This window comes from Pseudonaja textilis, chromosome 1 (assembly GCF_049901715.1).
Source record: "Pseudonaja textilis isolate UNSWEBS1 chromosome 1, rPseTex1.2, whole genome shotgun sequence".
Taxonomy (NCBI): Eukaryota; Metazoa; Chordata; class Lepidosauria; order Squamata; family Elapidae; genus Pseudonaja; species Pseudonaja textilis.
This window is the reverse complement of record NC_141990.1, coordinates 117,042,003-117,063,588: the sequence shown is the minus strand read 5'-3', so window position 1 is coordinate 117,063,588 and position 21,586 is coordinate 117,042,003. Positions and strand designations below refer to the sequence as shown.

At 43.3% G+C, this 21,586-nt stretch overlaps 1 long non-coding RNA gene across 1 annotated transcript in view; it reads right to left on the bottom strand.

Annotated features, from left to right (window-relative positions):
- Positions 1–2,531: 2,531 nt before the first annotated feature.
- The window catches only part of LOC148127783 (uncharacterized), a 56,116-nt gene continuing 37,061 nt past the window's right edge, over positions 2,532–21,586 (bottom strand). The window contains exon 3 of the long non-coding RNA XR_015741108.1: positions 2,532–2,615. This is a non-coding gene — a long non-coding RNA (uncharacterized LOC148127783). The remainder of the gene's footprint in view (positions 2,616–21,586) is intronic.

Genomic DNA, 21,586 nt, shown 5'->3' with positions numbered 1-21,586 from the left:
GTACAGCATATTGTATCCTATCAATTCTTTATACTACCAACCATTTAGGACTGTATGTGCTTCAAAAAAATGACAAGGGAGCGGTGCTTTCGACTTTGAACTTTTTAAGTGCTGCACATATTTGCTACTCGTTAAATTAGCCTGACTTTGTTCCAGCTTGTGTGTGAAAATGAACCATGGTTTATTTGATTTAACTTTGTTGCATTTGCCTTGACACATCCCACCTTCTAAGGCAAGGATGTCAAACTTAAGGCCCGTGGGCTGGATCCCATGGGACCATGCTGGAAACAGGGAAGGACTGGTCCACGGTGCCTCTGCCAGTGAAAATGGAGCTCAGAAGGACCGTGTGGCTCTCCTGAGTGCCATTTTCACTGACAGAGCACTGGAGCAGGCCATTGCAGCTGAAAATGGAGCTTGGGAGGGCTACAAGTGGCCTTCCCGAGCTCTGTTTTTGCTGGAAGCAATGCAGGAGGCCCCTGCAGGCACATCTGACACGAGATGGCTATGTCCCACAATATCCCCCCACAACCCTGATGTGGCCCTCAGTGAAATTGAGTTTGATACCCCTGAACTAAGTGATTTCTAGGAAATAGATAGGCCATCATCCTAGGCAGACAGTTGACAAAACATCTCACTTCTCCTGGAAGTGAAGAAAAACACTTTGGACAAATGGGAGCATAGCACCAGTAGCCTGTCCATGAGCTGTTTCTGCTTTAAGGAGTCCACTTATTCAAGTTCGTGTGATTTTTGAAATGGTACCATCTTTTCCTGCTATGCATGGCAGCCTGTAAAACATTGGGCAGCTTTAATGGAAGCAAGCCCAGCCTCGTAACTATCCTTCAGAGCCAGAGGGTGGATTTCGTAGTTTTATTACTCATTGATTGCTCTAAAAGTGTTATTTCATGAAACCTCAGTTCATTCACAGCATCCGTTTTTCTTCATCGAAGGAATTTTAAAATCATTCATGTTATTTCACGACATAGCACTTGGGGTATTTCCAATGAATCATCTCCATTGAATCATAAAGTAATAATTATCCAGCAATGATAACCATTTGTAAAAATAAATAGAATGAAGTAGCGGTTGCTTGTATTATGTCCCTTAATGGATTTTCTAAAAACGGATTGATTTCTAGGGCCTCAGAACTATTCAGAAATCTACTGTCCTGAGTGCTATTAATTGATCAAAATGTGAAGCTAATTGTTCCATTTCTTTCTTCAGGGTAGACACACTTTAATAAATTATTACGGAAAACAACACAGTATTGCTAATTATTGATTCCAGATACATTAGCTAGGTGGAGTGGGAATGACCTTCCAGTATCCATTAGTAGTACGCCGGATCAGACTTAGAAAAACACTCATAAATACACCATAATATTTAACGAGTTGTTGACATGTTTTTAACTGCTACAGTCAAATAATGGAAAATTGGAAGACTTCCTTCAGCTGCTCTGAAGACATGTCGATCTGCCCTCACTGAATTTATTTTATTTTATTTATTTATTTATTTGATTTGTCAATTGTTTACAAGATAATAAGTATAAATGTATACATAGTTATGAATACATGAAATGGGTACATATAAGAAAAATAAAAGAAACAATAGGATAGGGACGGTAGGCACTTTGGTGCACTTATGCACGCCCCCTACAGACCTCTTAGGAAAGGGGTGAGGTCAATAGTAGACAACCTAAGGTTAAAGTTTTTGGGGTTTGGGGAAGAAACCACAGAGTCAGGTAGAGTATTCCAGACATTGACCACTCTGTTGCTGAAGTCATATTTCCTGCAATCAAGTTTGGTGCGGTTAACCTTGAGTTTGTATCTATTGTGTGCTCTTGTGTTGTTATGGTTGAAGCTGAAGTATTCATCGACAGGTAGGACATTGCAATGTATGATTTTATATACCATACTTAGATCAGACCAAAGACGGCGTAATTCAAGGTTTTCTAGTTCTAGAATTTCAAGTCTGGTGGCATAAGGTATTCAACAACGAATAGAGGAGTGGAGAACTCTTCTTGTGAAATATTTCTGGACTTTCTCAACTGTGCTAATATCAGATACGTAATGTGGGTTCCAGACTGATGAGCTGTATTCGAGTATTGGTCTAGCAAATGTTTTGTATGCTCTAGTTGTGTGATATTACTAGAGGGAAAAAAAATTGAATAGAATTGTCTCTGCATATTTGAATATGGCAATGTTTTTACATTCTTATCACTAGCAGCAATTGTGCATATATGTTTTTATTATTCTGTTGTGCTTTCTTGAAAAGTGTGACTTCTCAAGTGTCGGGGCAGGATTTTATTTTATGCAACAAATATTTTTTCCCTTGCCTGCTGAAACAGAATGTAGCCCTAAATAAATTAAGTGTGTGTGTGTGTGTGTGTGTGTGTGTGCGCGCGCGCGCGCATGTTTGGAAACCCATCCCCCAATTTTTTATTTTATGAAATTGAGATTTCAGTTTTTTATACACTACTGTTAATGATACTTTAATATTTTAGATTTTTTTTTTAAAGGGACATTTTTCTGTTTACCTTGTGCTGCTGGGGGTTTTCTTCTGGGGTTTGTGGTTTTGCTTGCACATCTCATGTTCTTCCACCGTTCCTCCTTCCTAGCCTGAAAAAGAAAAAAAAAATTAGGGATGAAATTCCTTCAGGAGGATCATTTCTTGGTATTGAACTCAAATGGTACTAACCAGAGAGGCTGCAGAACACCCAGAAATGTTTAGATAGTTGAAAAAAAGAAAGAAAACATTAGTTTAACCATATTGTAACTAATAGAAAGGTTGTTCTCCACAATTTCTTCTCCTTTGAATAAGTAGCTTGGGAAACTCCCCTACCCATCCAACATCATAGAGCAGGAATTTCCAACCCTGGAACCGGTAAGCAAGTGAAGCCCCATCCGCAAACACACAGAACCATGAAATCACACCCCTCACCCCACCCAATCCACAGAAAAACTGCTCTCCACAGAACCGGTCCACCGTGCCCAGAAGGTTGGGGGCCACTGTCATAGAGTATTGAAAATTATGACTTTTTAAAACGCAGAAGGATATTTTGCTGCAGAGCTATCATAGAAGGAAAAAAGCCCTGCTGAATGTGAGACTTAGAGTCATGTCAACCGGCATAGGAAAATGCTTTAACTGATAATAAAACAACATGGGGTGCTGCAATCCAATGCACGTCTTCGCAAAAAATAAACCCAATGGATTTATTATCAAGGAGACATGCACAGGAACTCAGTTTTGCAGCATTTACCAAGATTAATTCCAACTTCGTTCACTGGAATTGGCTTTCACATAAGCGTGTCTAGCACCGCAATCTTGTTGAATAATTGTTGAAGGCAAATTTTAATTATTGTGGGTTTTATTTTTCAGTTAGCCTCTTCTGCTGGTGGAATCGTGTCCCATGTGGGCAACAGGGCGGGGCACCCCTGATCTCCCCCCCCCCAAAAAAACCCCCTCTTAGAATATGTTCCAGAGAGTCAGGAGACCTGCTGGAAAATGTTTGGGACACTGCAGGAAGAAAGAAGGAAAGGGGAATAACTGGATTTCACTCTCTAAGTATAAAGCAGTTATAATTCTTGTCACTTTGCTTTGAAATTAAAACCTAGCAGGAATTGCACATAGCAGCAGAAAACTAGACTCTTGGAAGTAACACAATAACAAAATAAGGATTAAAAATATTCCCATCCAGAAGTGAATCTGAGAGTGGGATATACTGTTTGTAAGCCTTTTTCTAAAAATTTCTCAGAATGATCTTTTTCCAAAAAGTCATGCAAAGCTTTTGTTGGTCTCTGTAAGGGGTAATTTTTAATGTGAAATTTACTGGTTTAAACTGTATTTATGGGATTTATTTTTATGATTGGGCTATATTTTAGGGTTAGTTGTTGGCATTTTGGTGCTGTTTGGAGAAAAGCTGGCAATAAATAAAACAGTAAGCCCTGTGACAGATCTTGCTTTTTTGAATTATGTGATTCTTCACTCTGGCATAACTATTCCCTAACTATGTGACTTGCTGCTTGAGTTTTGGATAAACATAGAGCAATAATCAGATGTGTTATTCTTTCTCATAAAAAAGCATGCTTCCACATGACAAAACAGGATTACGTTATGGCCTTTTCTTACATGTCAATTTATTCTAGGCAGAAATTGATGTTGTTGTTGTTCATGATGATGATGATTTACCTGATTTAAGAAATCTGTCCACCCAATGGACTCTGGGCAGCTTATTACAGTGCCCTGCTGGAGCAGTGATTAAAATGCAGTACTGCAGGCAGAGTCTGCCCACATCCTGGAGTTTGATCCTGACAAGCTCAGGTTTTTTTTGTTGTTGATCCTTGTTAAACCCTTTTTGAACAATGGTGGGATTCAAAAATTTTTACTCCCAGTTCTGTGGGTGTGGCTTGGTGGGCGTGGCAGGGGAAGGATACTGTAAAATCTCCATTTTCTCCCCGGTTCTGTGGGCATGGCTTGATGGGTGTGGTTTGGTTTGGTGGGCATGGCTTGGTGGACATGGCAGGGAAAGAATATTGTAAAATCTCCATTCCCACCCCAGTCCAGGGAAAGGATATTGCAAAATCCCATTCCCTCCCCACTAACCTGCTTTCCAGCTCCGTTCTCCTGTGCAGGGCAAAAAAAAGAAGACCCAAACGATCAGCTGGGACTCGGGAAGCAGAGAATAGATGGGGGCGGGGCCAGTCAGAGGTGGTATTTGCTAGTTCTCTGGACTACTCAAAATTTCCACTACTGGTTCTCCACAACTGGTTAGAACCTGCTGAATACGACCTCTGGTTTTGAACTCTTAGAACTTTTGAATATCTTCTCCGAAAGCTGAAATTCAGCAGTGGAGTCAGAGGGAGATTTACCATGGAAAGAAAGGGGTTGCTATCCACCCACTAAGCCATCTTGATAATAGCTTGATGATGGGTTAATGGCTTTCTTCTTTAAAATAAGAAGATAGTGATCACATTGCCTGAATCATAGTATGTTATGATTTTGTGTGTATAATACATGCATACATATACAATGGAGTCCTGCTTTTTGTACTGTATTTGCAATATCAAAGCCCTAAGAAATTACAACCAGAATAGATTGCTTTTTTAAAGAAAGCAAAAAGAAAATTCCTCCCCAACCCAATTGCAGTTTAGACAATTGGAAGAAATCCTAGACTAAGCACCACATTTTAATTATAATAAACTAATTCTGTATCTCTCCTAGTTTCCCCTGCTGGTGCCATTGCTTTCATTTGCATTACCCTGAATTGAGCTCAAGTGAGCAGTATTGTACTGAATTTAATGCCAAGGCACCAAATTCACAGCTAAAATTAGTTCACAAGATGGGATTTTGCCCTGTTTTGCTTTGCAAAGGCCTTCAGCTCCATTCGGAAAGTGCAGGAATAGTCATGATCAAGACAGAAATGATTTTTTTAAAAGTCTTTTCAATTGGGTTTATTTTGGCCACCTTGGGAGATGAAACTGGTAGCTGTGCCAGTTCTCCTGAATATTTTAGTGGCTTTTAATATCATTGAGAATCACTGCATCCATTGGCAGTTATCTGAAGGACATTGTGTTGCAATGGTTCTAATCCTTCCTGTCAGGACATGTCCAGAAGGTGCTACTGAGGGAAGAGCATTCATCATCTAAGCTGTTGAACTGTGGTGTTTCACAGGTTTCTATTCTGTCTCCTATCCTTCCTCCAGCAATTAGGTGGAGCTGTGGACAGCAATGCCATCAGTATGCCGATAACACCTAGCACTACCACTCCTGACCCTGCGTCACCTGGAAAGTTATCAGTACCCTTGAATGCATTGCTCAAATGGTCTGGATGAAGGAGAACAATCTGAGAAGATGGAGGTGCTGTTATGATAAAAAGACAAGACTCTGGGAATGAGTTGAAGTTTGTATTGGATGAGATCAGCAGGTTCACTGTGGTTCTTGACTTCAAATTCCCACTTGATTTGCAAGGATCTGTTGTGATGAGACCCATCATGGCTAGTATATCAACTCCGACTCTCCTTATTTTGGTCATCACCTTGGTTACATTCCATCTCAACAATTACTTTATCTGGAGATACTCTTGAAAATGACCAGCAATTGGAATGGGAACAAAATATGACGAATAGTCTGCTGGCTGGTGCAAGATACAAGAATCATATTGTTGTAGAGCGATGGTAAGGAAGAGGCAAGAGACCAGAGCGTACAAGTAACAGGCTTTATTGCAGTGAATAAAGGGTTGTCGCGTCTGCTAGCTAACTCGCAGACCAGCGGGCGACAACGGGCTGGCTCTGCCCGACAGCCGGCTTATATAGCCGGCTGTCAAACGGAGCCAACCAATGGGAGCTGCTGATGCTCCCGCCTAAACAGCGGACCTGGTTGGGAACCCCAAACAGTTCCACGGACATAACACCCCTTCCCCCCAGCTGAGAACATGCATAGTCTTGTAGGTACGTGGGTTGTCTTCGCTGGCGCCCAGAGCGTTGCAGTTCGGGTGAACTGTCAGTCTGCGACGAACCCTGGGTCTTGGATGGCGCCTCAGTGGTTGTTGGCACCAGGGCTTGCCCTGGTATGGTGTCTGATGGTGCTGGTGAGGCCCCCTGCTCGGCTTGGCCCGATTGAGCCTCGAGGTCTGGCTGGTCGGCTGGGTCACTCGGTGGTTGGATCGGTGACTCTGGCTGGAAGCTCGGGTTCTCCATCCAGTCCTCTCGCTCGTCTGGGGAAACCTGGTTCCGCAGGGGATCTCCATCAGGTGTGGGTGAGGTGTTGTTGGAGTTGGCTGGTTGGCACGGGTTGGTATCTGTCGTGCCCATCCTTCGCCTTCTGAGTTGATCCACGTGTCTCCGCCACAGACGTCCATCCCCAAGAAGGACTCGATAGGATCTGGGGCCGGTAACTGATACGATCTGTCCTGGCACCCACAATGGTTCCCCCGCGTAGTTCCTGGTGTATACCAGGTCCTGTGGGGCGAAGTCTCTGACCCGGCTATCGGATCCTAAAGGGGTGTCTGGGCAATAGTGGGGGTGTAGCCTGTCTAGAGTGGTTCTAAGGCATCTCCCCATTAAAAGTTCAGCCAGAGACTTGTTGGTGGTGGTGCAGGGGGTTGTGTGCTGGCTGAGAAGGAACCGAGACAATTTAGAGTGCCAGTCCTCCTGACCGAACCTGGCAAGTGCTTCCTTGGCCGATCTAACTGCTCTCTCTGCCATCCCGTTGCTAGCGGGATGGAATGGTGCTGTAAGGACGTGCCTGATGCCCAAGTTTGCAGTATACATGCCGAACTCACAAGATGTGAACTGTGGGCCATTGTCTGAAACCAGGGTGTCTGGGAGCCCGTGGGTGACAAACAGTCGGGTCAGGGCTTTCACTATTGATTGGGTGGTGGTCGTGGGAAGTAAGGCCACATCAATCCACTTGGAGTATGAGTCCATGACCACTAAGAAGGTCCTGCCATGCACTGGCCCAGCTAGGTCAACGTGCAGGCGAGACCAGGGGGCGTTTGCGCTCTCCCATCTGGTGGGTGTGGCAGCTGGAGGGGCGGCCCGGGTTTGTTGGCAAGGTTGGCAAGAGCTTACCCAATCGGCGATTTGAGCGTCCATACCGGGCCACCATACGTAGCTGCGGGCCAGGGCCTTCATTCTTACGATGCCCGGATGTCCTTCGTGAAGTACCTTCAGGATGGGCACTCGCAGTGATGTAGGGATGACCACTCTTGTTCCCCACAGGAGGCAACCTTGTAATTTGGACAGTTCCTGCTGGCGGGTTTTAAAGGGGACAAAATCAGTTGAACATTGAGATTCCGCCCCCCCCTCCACCCAGTCCAGAACCTGTGCGATAATTTTGTCCTTTTTCGAGTGCGCCACGATGTCTTCGGCTGTCACAGGAAGTTTGAGTTCGTTGACCTCGAAAATGGCATGGATAGGTGCTGGATCCTCAACTGGGACTGGCAGGGGGCAGCGGCTGAGGGCATCGGCGTGGCTCAGGGTCTTGCCTGGACGATGCACTAACTTAAACGAGTAAGCAGCCAGAAATAAAGTCCATCTGGTCATTCTGGGCGAAAGTACCTGCGGAGTTTGCTTGTCTCCAGACAGAAGTCCTAAAAGGGGCTTGTGATCAGTCACTAACTCAAAGTGATGGCCAAACAGGAATTCGTGGAACTTCTTAACAGCAGCCACTGCAGCCAGGGCCTCTTTATCGATCTGGCTATAGTTCCTCTCAGTAGGAGAAAGAGTCCTTGAAAAGAAAGCAATTGGTGCCTCGGAACCGTTGGGGAGTCTGTGGCTCAGGACAGCACCAATGCCGAAAGGGGATGCGTCAGCGGCCAGGACTAGGGGGAGATGTTGATCGAACTGAACCAGGACCGCTTCAGAAGTGAGCAAAGATTTGACCGATTTGAATGCATGGGCCTCTCTGGGTCCCCAGTGCCAGGGAGAGTCTTTGTCAAGTAAACTATGTAATGGCTCAGCGACCGATGCCTTGTGTGGAAGGAATGAGGCATAGAAATTCAAAAGTCCCAGAAAAGCTTGTAGTTCAGTCTTGTTGGTAGGTGTGGGTGCCTCATGGATGGCCTTGACCTTGGATTCAATAGGATGGATGCCCGATGCGTCAATCCTATAACCCAGAAAGTCCACCTGCCTAGTGGCGATGGCACACTTCTCCCTTTTGAGTTTGAGGCCATGCTGCCTGAACCTCTCTAGCACTGTCCTGACTCTCTGAATGAGCTGGGGCCGGTTCGTGGCTGAGACTAAAATGTCATCGAAGTAGGGGACCACTCCTGGGAGACCCTGGAGAATCCTCTCCATGAGTGACTGAAAAATGCCTGGGGCCACGCTGACCCCAAATTGGAGGCGCTTACATTTGAAGGCTCCCCTGTGTGTGACTATTGTTTGTAGCTCCGCTGTCTGTTCATCGACAGGGAACTGTTGGTATGCCTGGGACATATTTAACTTCGCGAAAATGGTGCCGGGTTCGAAAGTATGTAAAAGGTGCTGAATGTCGGGCACTGGGTAGGCGCTAACTTGCAGATAGCGGTTGAGCGTGGTTTTGTAATCAGCACAAATTCTCAAACTGCCATCTTTTTTGAGTGGGGTGACTATGGGGGTCTCCCATTTAGCGAAATCAGTGGGTTCTAGCACCCCTTGTCTGAGTAGTTTATCTAGTTCTGCGTCCAGTTTTGGACGGATGGCAAAAGGCACCCTACGGTGTTTTAAGCGAAGAGGAATTGCCTGGGGGTCTACTGAAAATGATATGGGGGTCCCCGAGTAGCAACCCAGCTCATTGCTGAATACATCGGAAAATTCTGAAAATAGGGAATCTACATCAGAAGTTGAGACAGCATGGATCCCGGTTACGCTAAGGCCGAGAGAAGGAAACCAATCAAGTCCCAATAGACTAGGGAGAGTACCGTTAACAACCACTAGGGGCAAGCGTCCCTTAAAGGTTTGGAATTGCACCAGGAACTTGCCTTTCCCGAGGACAGGAATGTTCTTTCCCTGGTAGTCTCGCAGCGTCAGGTTGCATCTTTGTAGCTGCTTCCTGGACAGCCTGGGCTGGAGTCTCTTCAGGGTGTCCCAGGAGATGATTGAGAGCGCAGATCCCGTGTCCACCTCCATCCTGCAAGGCTTACCTTCTAGGAAGACAGAAATTTTAATTTTATCAGGGGTTAGGGAAGTATGGTTAGCGTGGTAGCAGGTATAGCAGTCCACCACTTGCCTTTGGGAGTTAGAAGGTAGTAGAGGTCTTTGTGGTAAGGATTGCCCTGCTTGGCAGACTCTAGCGATGTGACCCTTCTTTTGGCAGTTCAGGCAAATGGCGTTTCTGAACCTGCAGGATGCCCTAGGGTGGGAGCCTCCACAGGTTAGGCACATGGGAGGTTGCTTGGGGGTGAAGTTATTTCTCTGCCCCGCTCCTACCTGTGAAGGCTTCTGGTGGATTAGACGGTTAACATCAGAGGCGTCTGTGGGGTCATCTTCGCTGATTACCTCTTCAGAATGGATAGTTTGCGTGCTGAATTTGGGTTGACTTCCCTGAATTTCAGCTGCTGACTGAGCCGATAGTTCAGCAGCCAGGGCTTCCTCCATGGATATGGCTAGAGTCAGGTCTTTCTTTGCTAGTAAACGCCTTTGGGGTTTCAGATCTCTTACCCCACAGACAATCTGGTCCAGCAGCATGTCTTCTAAATATTCTTTAAATCCGCAATGCAAGGCGGCTGTTCTTAGGGCGGCCATGTATTCGTTGATCGACTCCCCCTCTGCTTGTTTCCTGACCCTGAAGGCATACCTTCTGGCTATTTGCGACGGTTTGGGCGAATAGTGGTTTGAAAGTATTTCCTGTAGTTCGTCCCATGGGACGCTTCTGATGGCATGGGGCGCGACTAATGCTGTGGCTGTGTCAAAGACGGTGGCTCCGCAGTAACTCAAGAAATAGGACTTCTTCCTATGCTCTGCAGCATCGGCTAGACCGATGGCGTCCAGGAAATGGCTGAATCGGTTTTTATAGGAGTCCCACGTCTCCTCGTTCGGTTTGAATGGAGGGAATGTTTGATTCGTGCTCATCGTGGAGAAGGGAACAGGTTCCTCTGCTTCAAATTGTTATTTGAATTTGCGCTCTTAAAAGAACGTGCTGCGGTTGTCTCTCTAGGCTGCTTAGCTCCTTTTGAAAAACACGCTCTTGGTGAGCGTGGGCGGCCTCGGCTGCTGTGCCTGTGGCTCGTTTCAGCGAATCAGCTCTTACAGTATCAATTTTGAATTATGCGCTCTTTGTGAGCGTGGGGCAGCTGCCCTTGCTAACTCTCTCTGTGACTACAGCTCTTCGTGAAAACGCGTCTGGCTAGCCTTCGACCATCCCATCCTCGTCGCCAGTGTTGTAGAGCGATGGTAAGGAAGAGGCAAGAGACCAGAGCGTACAAGTAACAGGCTTTATTGCAGTGAATAAAGGGTTGTCGTGTCTGCTAGCTAACTCGCAGACCAGCGGGTGACAACGGGCTGGCTCTGCCCGACAGCCGGCTTATATAGCCGGCTGTCAAACGGAGCCAACCAATGGGAGCTGCTGATGCTCCCGCCTAAACAGCGGACCTGGTTGGGAACCCCAACCAGTTCCACGGACATAACACATATGATGCAATGTATTCAGAGATTTTCACTGACTATTCATGTTCTACTGGACGCAATTTAAAACCCTAAAGAGTTTAGGATCTAATTATCTGTGGTGCAACTTCTCTTGTCATGAATCTACCAGGTTACTTAAATGAGTAGATCTAAAGATCTCTGTGCTGCAACTATCAGATTTTCAGGGAAGGATGCAATCAGGAAAAAGATGACCCAGTCTTGGGAATAAAGTCTCTAAGAGATGACGGGAACTTTTAATATTTAACAGGATGGTAAAAACACATCTCTTTCACCGAGCCTTTAATAGTTAATTATTTTAATGACTGGTTTACTTTTTTTTTTATTATTTCACAACTTTTATAGCTGACTCCAGTCAAGGGACACATGAAAATTTTCTAAAAACTACAACCTCAATAAATCAGAATATTTTCTTCACTTGCCGCCTTTCCCAAATGTAGACATCAATGATGTATATTTGGAGTTGAAGGCTCAGTAAAACAAAACTGTCTTAAGTTATCTTCTAAATGCCACGAAGGTTAATAATTTTAAGAATTCTTGCCTAATGAGGCCTTATCAACTGAACTGAAAAATACTGAGGTGAATCTGTCTGAATGGCTCTGTGTTGTTCATGCTTCATTATTAAAGAGGAGGCCTTTAAGTCACAAAGTATTGAGTCTCGTCTTGTAGCAGAAAAAAAAGAATGGCAGATTTGCTGTCACTGTTCTACCTTCCTCTCAGACTGCCAAGATCTGCTTTTTGAAGCCTCCGAACACTCAGCTGGCTTTTGAGACAGCCACCTCATCTCATGTGGTGCTTCCAGCAAAAGACATGTGTTATTTTAACTGGGATGGCAGCATTTCATATTATCATCCCGAGCAACGGTAATGGTGACAGGGCTTTTCATAAGGCTATTGTTAATACAAGGAATTGCCACCCAGCCCGAACGGATCCTGGAAGACAGACAATATTTTAAGAAAAGCATAGTAAAAAGGGCTGCACAACTTCTGGCCACAGAGTCACAAGTGTATTATAACTCAAGTTATACTCATGAGAATTTGTCCAAAACTGAACATTGAATGGTATTTATGGAGAGTAGTATTCAATCACTTCATTTCATTTTGGCATTTCAGTATAAACCAATTCAGCTCCTTTCTGGCCCTCTCTTTTCTTTTGTCCCAGCTCTGCCTATTGTTTGGAATGCATTTTCAGAATGCCACCCCCAAGGCTTTGAACCCCAAAATAGCAGGGCATTCTCATCAGGAACATCTACAAGGGCAGGGGTCCCCAACCCCTGGTCCATGGACCGGTACCAAGCCGCAGCATGCCAGAAACTGGGTCACGCAAATAAGTGAAGCTCCATCTATAGGATGCAGGCAGCATTCGAAACCACACCCCCTCTGGTACGTGGAAAAACCACTCTCCACGGAACCGGTCCCTGTGCCCTGAAGGTTGGGGGATGCTGTGTAAGAGGGCATGGGAGGCAAGTGACAAAATTATGAACTGTGTTATGACCAAATCATGATGACCTGATATGAATCCGACGACTTACCTATTTCCATCCAAAATCAAGATGCCAGAACAAAAGAACAGCTGCTATCTTGTCACCATGCATATGGCATCATTTTTGCATGACTGCAGCAGTGGTAGGATTCATTTTTTTTTTACTACTGATTCTGTGGGTGTGGCTTGGTGGGCGTGGCAGGGGAAGGTTGCTGCAAAATCCCATTCCCTCCCCACCCCACTAGCCTTCTTTCCAGCTCCATTCTCCTGTGCAGGACAACAAAAGAAGACCCAGACAATCAGTTGGGACTCGGGAGGCAGAGAATAGATGGGGGTGGGGCCAGTCCAGTGGTGGGATTCAATTTTTTTTACTACCGGCTCTGTGGGCGTGGCTTGGTGGGTGTGGTTTGGTTTGGTGGGCATGGCTTGGTGGGCGTGGCAGGGAAAGAATATTGTAAAATCTCCATTCCCACCCCAGTCCAGGGAAAGGATACTGCAAAATCCCATTCCCTCCCCACTAACCTGCTTTCCAGCTCCGTTCTCCTGTGCAGGACAACAAAAGAAGACCCAAACGATCAGTTGGGACTCGGGAGGCAGAGAATAGATGGGGGCGGGGCCAGTCAGAGGTGGTATTTGAGCGACTCAAAATTTCCCCAACTGGTTCTCCAGAACTGGTCAGAACCTGGTGAATACCAACTGCAGCCAGCTTTAGAAACCTATGCTCCCAATATAAAACAAGGCACTGAAACCATTAGAAACCCCCCACTTTCTAAATGAGGCAATAGAACCGTTGATCTGCTCCTCACTTGTCACATGTATGTATCTCTTAACAGCTCTATGTTCTTAACATCTACTTCATACGGCAAACTGCTGAGGAAACTCTGTCAACCTGGTGCCCTCCATGTGCCAAGTAGGACTTCAGATATTTTTATGTTTGGAGTTCAGGTCATAAAATAGTATTCATGAAGAAATCCCAATTATGTGTTATCAAATCAATTTAAATGTGAAATATAACTGGGCCTTGATTAAATGTTTGCTTATCTTATTCCAAACTGCATGTTTTGCATCCTTTTCAAGCCCTACATGTCACCAAATTAACTAAATGTGTGCTGTGGTTGGCTTAGCTAAATATCTATTTGCTGGAATTAATTGCCTGTAAGGTTACGAAGCCTTACGCTTTACACAAATTCATTAGTTTGCCTGCTCCATAAACTCCCCAGAATATCTACTAATGGAAACCCATTAACTGAAGTAGCAGCTGCGGTCAACAGATCCCTGCCTCCATCAGATGAGGGTGAAGTCCACATCCCACCCCTCGTGTATGGGAAAGTAAGGTCAGGATTCAGGGAAGATTATGAAGACTAAACTTGTGGCTTCATATATCTCTAGCTTGTTAGAGAGCCTGCTCAGCTTCTGTTATATTTATAGCAAGGGCTTTCCTTGCCCATCTATTCCTGTATATTTTATAATAATACCACCATGGATTTTAAAAACACTTTAATTGCAAGTGCCTGCTTGGTACTGCCAGTGGTGACACTGGCCAGATCTATAGAGAAGCTAAACAGAGGAGGAATGTCTACAAACCTGGAATGAAAGCAGAGGTGGTATTCAGCAGGTTCTGACCAGTTCTAGAGAACCGGTAGCAGAAATTTTGAGTAGTTCAGAGAACCAGCAAATAGAACCTCTGACTGGCCCTGTCCCATTTATTCTCTGCCTCCTGAGTCCCTGCTGATTGGCTGGGTCTTCTTTTTTTGCCGTGCACAGGAGCATGGAGCTGGAAAGCAGGTTAGTAGGGTGGGGAGGGAATGGGATTTTGCAGTAACCTGCCCCCAGGAGTGGGAAGGAAATGGGGATTTTGCAGTATCCTTCCCTTGCCAGGCCCACCAAGCCATGCCATGCCCATCAAGCCACGCCCATAGAACCGGTAGTAAAAATTTTTGAATCCCACCACTGAATGGAATGAAAGGGTTGGTGAGATGGGAGTGATTAATTTTAGCTTGCTGTTCCCAATGATGGCAGATCAAGTGTGAATTGTTCACTTGGGTGTGTTCCCCCACATCTCTGATAGTTCCTAGGTATGTCTGACTGTCTGCCTATCATCCCATAGTTCCTAGGTAGGTCAGTCTGTCTGTCTGCCTACCTACCTACCTTCCTACCTACTTGCCTGGCTGCCTGTCTATCTATCTATCTATCTATCTATCTATCTATCTATCTATCTATCTATCTATCTATCTATCTATCTATCTATCTATCTATCTATCAAACTTGTATGCTGCCCATCTTTCAGAAGGTTACTCCAAGCAGCTTGCAGGCATTTAATAAAATGCAGAATAAAACATTAAAACTGTAAATAAAGATCTTGTACTGAAAATTAAGATAAAACCAAGCAGGACAGAGGGAGAAATGTATGCTAGAGAGAAGATGGGGTGTTCTCTCCTCCATTAGCCCCCTCCAACTTGCCACATCCCCATAAAGGCCCCAGTCTAGTTGGCATAGCCATGTCTTCAAGGCCATTTGAAGATTAGATTTTGCAGACAATCGATTCATAGAATTTGGATCCAAGCCTAGGGTTGCATGATCCAACCATACACTTCCTGTAGCAAATACAATTAAGTCTATTGCAGTGGTCCCCAACCATTTTGGCACCAGGGATCAGTTCTGGAAGAAAATTTGTGTTCTATCGTCTGGGGAGAATGCTGGTGGTTTCTCACATAATCTAGATTCTGTGCATGCGCAGACGAACCTTCACTCACTCGCCCACCACTTGCACAGCCTGGTTCATAATAGGCGACAGACCAATACCAGTCCATGGCCCAGAGGTTGAGATCCCTGGTCTATTGTATTCTCACATGTCCTGGGTTATTTGCCCCTCTCTGAATCTACATCTGGGGCAGCTTTTATTTAGGTATATTCGATAACCAACTGTTCTTTGGCGTTTTCAGATAGGGATCTTTCTCCTTTTGGTAGGGACCAAAACTCTTTTACTCATAGATCAAATCCTTATTAATGAGATAGAGGCAGTCCTTTGCACCACGTTACAATCACACTGCCATGCCAAATCATGCATTCCGTGGAGTTGCCTATCTATAGAGCACTATGATGGATATATTTTTTTAAAAAATTCTTCGAAGTAATCTCATTTAGTTATTCCTTCATGATCTCAACATTTCTCATGCACACATAACTGTGTAGAGGATCAGTACTCTTCAGTGTGGACTAGATTCCTGATAATAAAATATTTCCTGTTTCATTAAAAAAGGAAATAAGAGAGAGATAGGACACAATGTATTAATAAAACTTAATTTCACATGCCTCTTTTCAAAAATCCTGTAATAATTAAGTGAGGAAAAAAAAGGAAACAATAGAATTGCTGACAGCAGGAAACAATGGAAATATGCTACCAACTAAATATATCTTCCATTATTTAAAATGGGCTGCTTTAAACAATGTATCTGAAATAAATTATAACTCTCAAACAATAAAATGGTGTTCCTATAAATCTGAAGCTACTAAGTCATCAGGACTACATTAGGAATACAGTCATCTGGAAATGTTTGTATTATTCTTTTTGTATAATATGTGCGCTTTGAAAAAAAAATGTAAATAACATAAACATACATGGCCAGTCACAATTATATAGACAAAATATAGTTAAGGATAGATATGAAATTATGTCTAGAGAAATATATTTAAAATCCATAGATGAATAAATCATATATGAAGTATTATAAATACTGTCAACTCCAGTTTAATAAAAAATTAGTATTTCAATTGCAGCACAGGCAGGCTAATAAATTCGTACAAAGCATAAGAATTGTAACCTTGCAGGCAATTAAGTGAAATAAATACCGCTAAACCAAGCTCAGTACTCAAGTTAGCTATTTTGATAACACTGCGACCAAAGGGTTTGGAAAGGATAGAAATATGCAGTTTTAATACAAGCAAGCATTTGGTCAAAAGCAATTATAGTTCACAGAGAACTCATATAACTGGGATCTCTTCATGAGTCCAGTTAGATGGCCCAAATTGTGTGAATTTTTTTTTTTATTCAGGCAAACTTACATATACATCCACTCTATTATTGCTTTCCAGTATCAGCAACATTATGTCAAGCCCATTAAAAAGAACAGTGTGCAAAACACTTTGCACCCTGGAGGTAAGGGAAAAGAAGAAGAAATATAACTACAATTACCTTATATTAACACCTTTTGCTATATTCTTCCATCCTTTACTTGCTTTGGAAACCATCCTTCTTTCAACATATTGACATCCTTTTCATATATCCTATTCGTATGGTATTCATATTCATTTCCTATTCATGGGAGTGGTCCCTGACTCACGGCCACAGTTGAGCCCCAAATTTCTGTCGATAATCAAGACCGTTGTTAAGTGACCGTTGACCCATTCTATGATCTTTCTTGCCCCAGTTTTTAAGTAGGTAACATAGTTGTTAAAGTGAATCTGACTCCCCCGTTGACTTTGCTTGTCAGAAGGTTGCAAATGATGATCATCTGTCTCCAGGACATTACAACCGTAGGGTTAGGGTAACGTCTCTATGAACTCATAGAGAAAAATCGATGTCATCAGTCCCTCCCTTTTCTTTCGTTCCAGGTAAAATACGTGAAAAAATTGTGGCCATCCTTGTATGTTACCCGGAAAGCTAGAAAAGCTGGTCTGAAAAGTTCAGTGCCTTCGTAAGCATACCAATGTGCTGCAAATTCAATGACGACAATGATTTTCCTTTACGAGTTCAAGGGGATGTATCCCTAGCCCTAAGTGGGTTTAATTCTCCAATGGGATTTTTACATGTATTTTACCTGGAAAGGTAGAAAAGGTGGATTGAAAAGGTCAGCACCCTTCTAAGCATATGTATGAACTGCGCATTCATTGGCAACATCAACTTTTTTCTATGAGTTCATGGAGATGTAACACTAACCATAAGTGGGTTTCCCAACCAATGGGATTTTCTCATGTATTTTTTCCTGGAAAGGTACAAAAGCCTGACTGGAAAATCAGCACCCTCCTAAGCATACCTATGCATTGCGCATTCATTTTGTGACATTGTTTTTTCTCTACAAATTCATGGGGACATAACCCTAACCCTAAATCAATTTACCCATCAACAGGATTTTCCCATGTATTTTTCCTAGAAAGGTAGAAAAGATGGACTGAGGAGGACAGCCCCCTCCTAAGTTTACCTATGAACTGTGAATTCATGGGCGACATCAATTTTCCTCTACGAGTTCATGGGGACGAAACCCTATCCCCAAGTGGGTTTATCCTCCAATGGAATTTTCTCATATATTTTACCTGGAAAGGTAGAAAAGGTGGACTGAAAAGGTCACCGCCCTCCTAAGCTTACCTGTTGTGGCTCCGGGCTTGGATTCAGCTCCTGTGATTGATATGAGTTCAAGTGAAGAGGTTATGTCAGAACAATTTGAACCAGCCTGGCTTTCTGATTGGACTGATAACCAGGATGAGGAGGTGGACGTGACAAAGGACGACAGACCTGATGTATTAGAATTGTCAGGACCTTTGATCTCCTCTGGTTCTTTATCTGATCAACAGCCGGGAATGGCTGACAGGGAAGTTTTGAGAGAGTCTTCTAGTGGAGATGAGAACTTGGAAAATTTGTGGTTAAATGTAAAAAATAGAAGACGGTTGAAAAGGCAAAATCAGCTGAAGCAAATGAGAAGAGCAAGTCAGTAAATTAGCACGTTGCCTTAACGGGTATAAAAGGACACAGCTGGGCTGGTGCATTTTCGCCAGGAACAAAATGTCTATTTGAGTGAGGACATTACAGCAAAGAGCTCTGAGGTTGAGGATTTATTGCCAGGACTGGTTTGCCGGACAGAGTAAGACTTATGCTGTGGTTTCTGCCAGCCATTATTTATTAAGACTTTTTCACGTTTGATTTAGTTGTGAAGCGACTGCTTTCCATTTTGTTTGTTGAATTTCGAAGGGGAGTCATAACACTTACCTATGAACTCTGTATTCCTTGGCAACATTGATTTTCATTTTACGAGTTCATGGGGATATAACCTTAACCGTAAGTGGCTTTCCCCACCAATGGGATTTACCCATGTATTTTACCTTAGAAAGGTACAAAAAGGGACTGAAAATGTCAGCCCCCTCCTTAGCATATTGACGTGCTGTGTATTTTTTTTGGCACAAATCCCATTAGAGCATAAACCCACTTAAGATTAGGGTTAGGTCCCAATAAATTCATAGAGGAAAACAGATATCGCCAATGAATTCACAGCACTTAGGTATGTTTAGGAGGGTGCTGACCTTTTCAGACACGGTTTACTAGCTTTCCAGGAAAAATACATTGGAAAATCCCTTTGGAGGGTAAACTCCCTTAGGGGTATAGGTTATGTGCCCATGAACTCGTAGAGGAAAATCGATGTTGCCAATGAATTCAAAGTGCATAGGTAAGTTTAGAAGGATGTTGACTTTTCTAGCCTTCCAGGAAAAATACATGGAAAAATCCCATTAGAGCGTAAACCCACTTAAGGTTAGGGTTAGGTCCCAATAAACTTGTAGAGAAAAATTGATGTCACCAATGAATTGGCAGTGCAAAGGTACAACCTCTCCGCCGCCACTATGGCCACGCCCACCCAGCATGGGAAAATCCCATTGGAGGGTAAACCCCTTTAGGGTTAGGATTACATCCCCATGAACTGTTAGAGAAATATTGATGTCGCCAATGAATTCACAGCACATAGACATTCTTAGGAGAGTGTTGACCTTTTCAATCAGGCTTTTCTAGCCTTCCAGTAAAAATACATGGAAAAATCCCATTACAGTATAAGCCCACTTAAGGTTAGGGTTACATCCCAATAAACTCATAGAGGAGAATCAACGATGCCAATGAATTGGCAGCTCATAGGTATGCTTAGGAGGTCGCTGACCTTTTCAGAAATGGTTCACTAGGTTTCCAGGAAAAATACATGGAAAAATCCCATTGGAGAATAAACCCACTTAGAGTTAGGGTCAGGGGTAGGCTGCTGGGGAGGGAAAAAAATGCCCTGCCCTGCTGCTGTGGTGCAGGAGTCCAACTAGGCCACGCCCACCACGGCCCACACCCACCCAGCAACTAGGCACAGAACCCTCTGCTGAAATTTTGGATGCCCACCGTAGGATGTAATCCTTACCCTATGTGGGTTTACACTCCAATGGGATTATCCTGTTTGTTTTACATGGAAAGGTAGAAAAGGTGAACTGAAAAGGTCAGAACCCTCCTAAGCTTATAAACTATGGATTCATTGATGACATCGATTTTCCTCTACGAGTTCATGGGGACGTAACCCTAACCCTAAGTGGGTTTATCCTCCAATTGGATTTTTGCATGTATTTTTCCTGGAAAAATAATAATTTTTCCCTAAACAAATGTAAAACTGAATCCATACATGCAACCTTCTACAATGCTGTAACAAATCTGGGACTGGAACTAGTAACCAACAATACTAGACTTAACAACTGCCTCGACTTCTGCAATAGTTTGAATTTAATTTATGGAATACAAATTAAAGAAACCTTTTCCAACAGTGACTACAGCATGATTGACCTTTGTCTCAACATATGTCCACCCAAATTCATCACAACGACGTGATCCCCAATTATAACTTTAAAAAAGGCAACTATGATCTTATAGAGAACAATCTCTCATCCCTTGATTGGCCATTTCTATTCACTGGATGCAATACTGTTGAAGACCATTACAACATATTTTTACTTGAAGTCAAAAGAGTCATCAAGCTATATGTACCAATAACAACTCCCCAAACCAGAAAAAAACAGATTACCCATAACAATAAGGAAGTTTCAATCCAAAAAGAGATCACGTTGGCGGAAAAACAAATCTAGTCACATTGCCATCTTCAAAAGCCGATATAAAAATTTATGCCACCAGATAAAGACTGAATGCACCAATTATCATATTAAATAAGAGGAAAATCTTCTATGCACCAATTCCACCCGCGTGTTCTCCAATTTTGTAAACAACAAACTAAAAGACTCAAGGTCCATCCCACCCCTGAAAAGACCTAATGGTAAAGACTGCAATGACGACACCATTAAAGCCAACCTCTTTAACACATTCTTTGGCTCAGTATTTGTAAACAGCAATGGATCATGCCCAGTATTTCCTAGTCGAACCACAGACAACTATAATGATCTAATACATATCGATTTTACAGAAGACAATGTTGAAAAAGCACTATGCAATCTAAAACCATCTCTATCTATTGGACCGGACAGAATATGTGCCTACTTCTTAAAAAAGCTATCCACTGTCATAGCCGAACCTCTAAGCATATTCTTTAAAATATCTTTCAGGACAAGTTCCTTGCCAAAACTATGGTCACAAGCTGCGGTCATCCCCATCTTCAAAAAGGGAGACTCCAGCCTAGTTGAAAATTACAGACCAATCTCTTTAGGCTGTGTCACCTGTAAAGTCATGGAATAAATTATTAACCAATTCATTATCCTCCACTTAGAGACAAACATACTCTCTAATAAACAATTTGCTTTCAGAAAAAAACTATCCTGTAATCTGCAACTCTTACACTGCAAAAACATATGGACTACACAACTCAAGTCAGGGCAAAGCAATAGATGCAATCTACATAGACTTTTGTAAAGCCTTTGATTCGGTGGTACACGACAAACTACTACTAAAATTAAAATCTTATGGTATCTCTGGACACCTGCATCAAACAGACTACAAATGGTCAAAATTGGGAGCATCCTATCAAATTCTGTACCTGTCAACAGTGGTGTCCTCCAAGGCAGTGTTCTAGGAGCAACTACCTTCATACTCTACATAAATGACCTCTGTGATCATATTAAGAGCAACTGTGTTTTCTTCGCTGATGATGTAAAGCTATTCAACACCACAGACAATACTGCTACCCTTCAAAGCCCACTTTAACTACATAGCCAAAAAGGCATTAAGAGTTGTTAACCTAATCCTATGTAGCTTTTTCT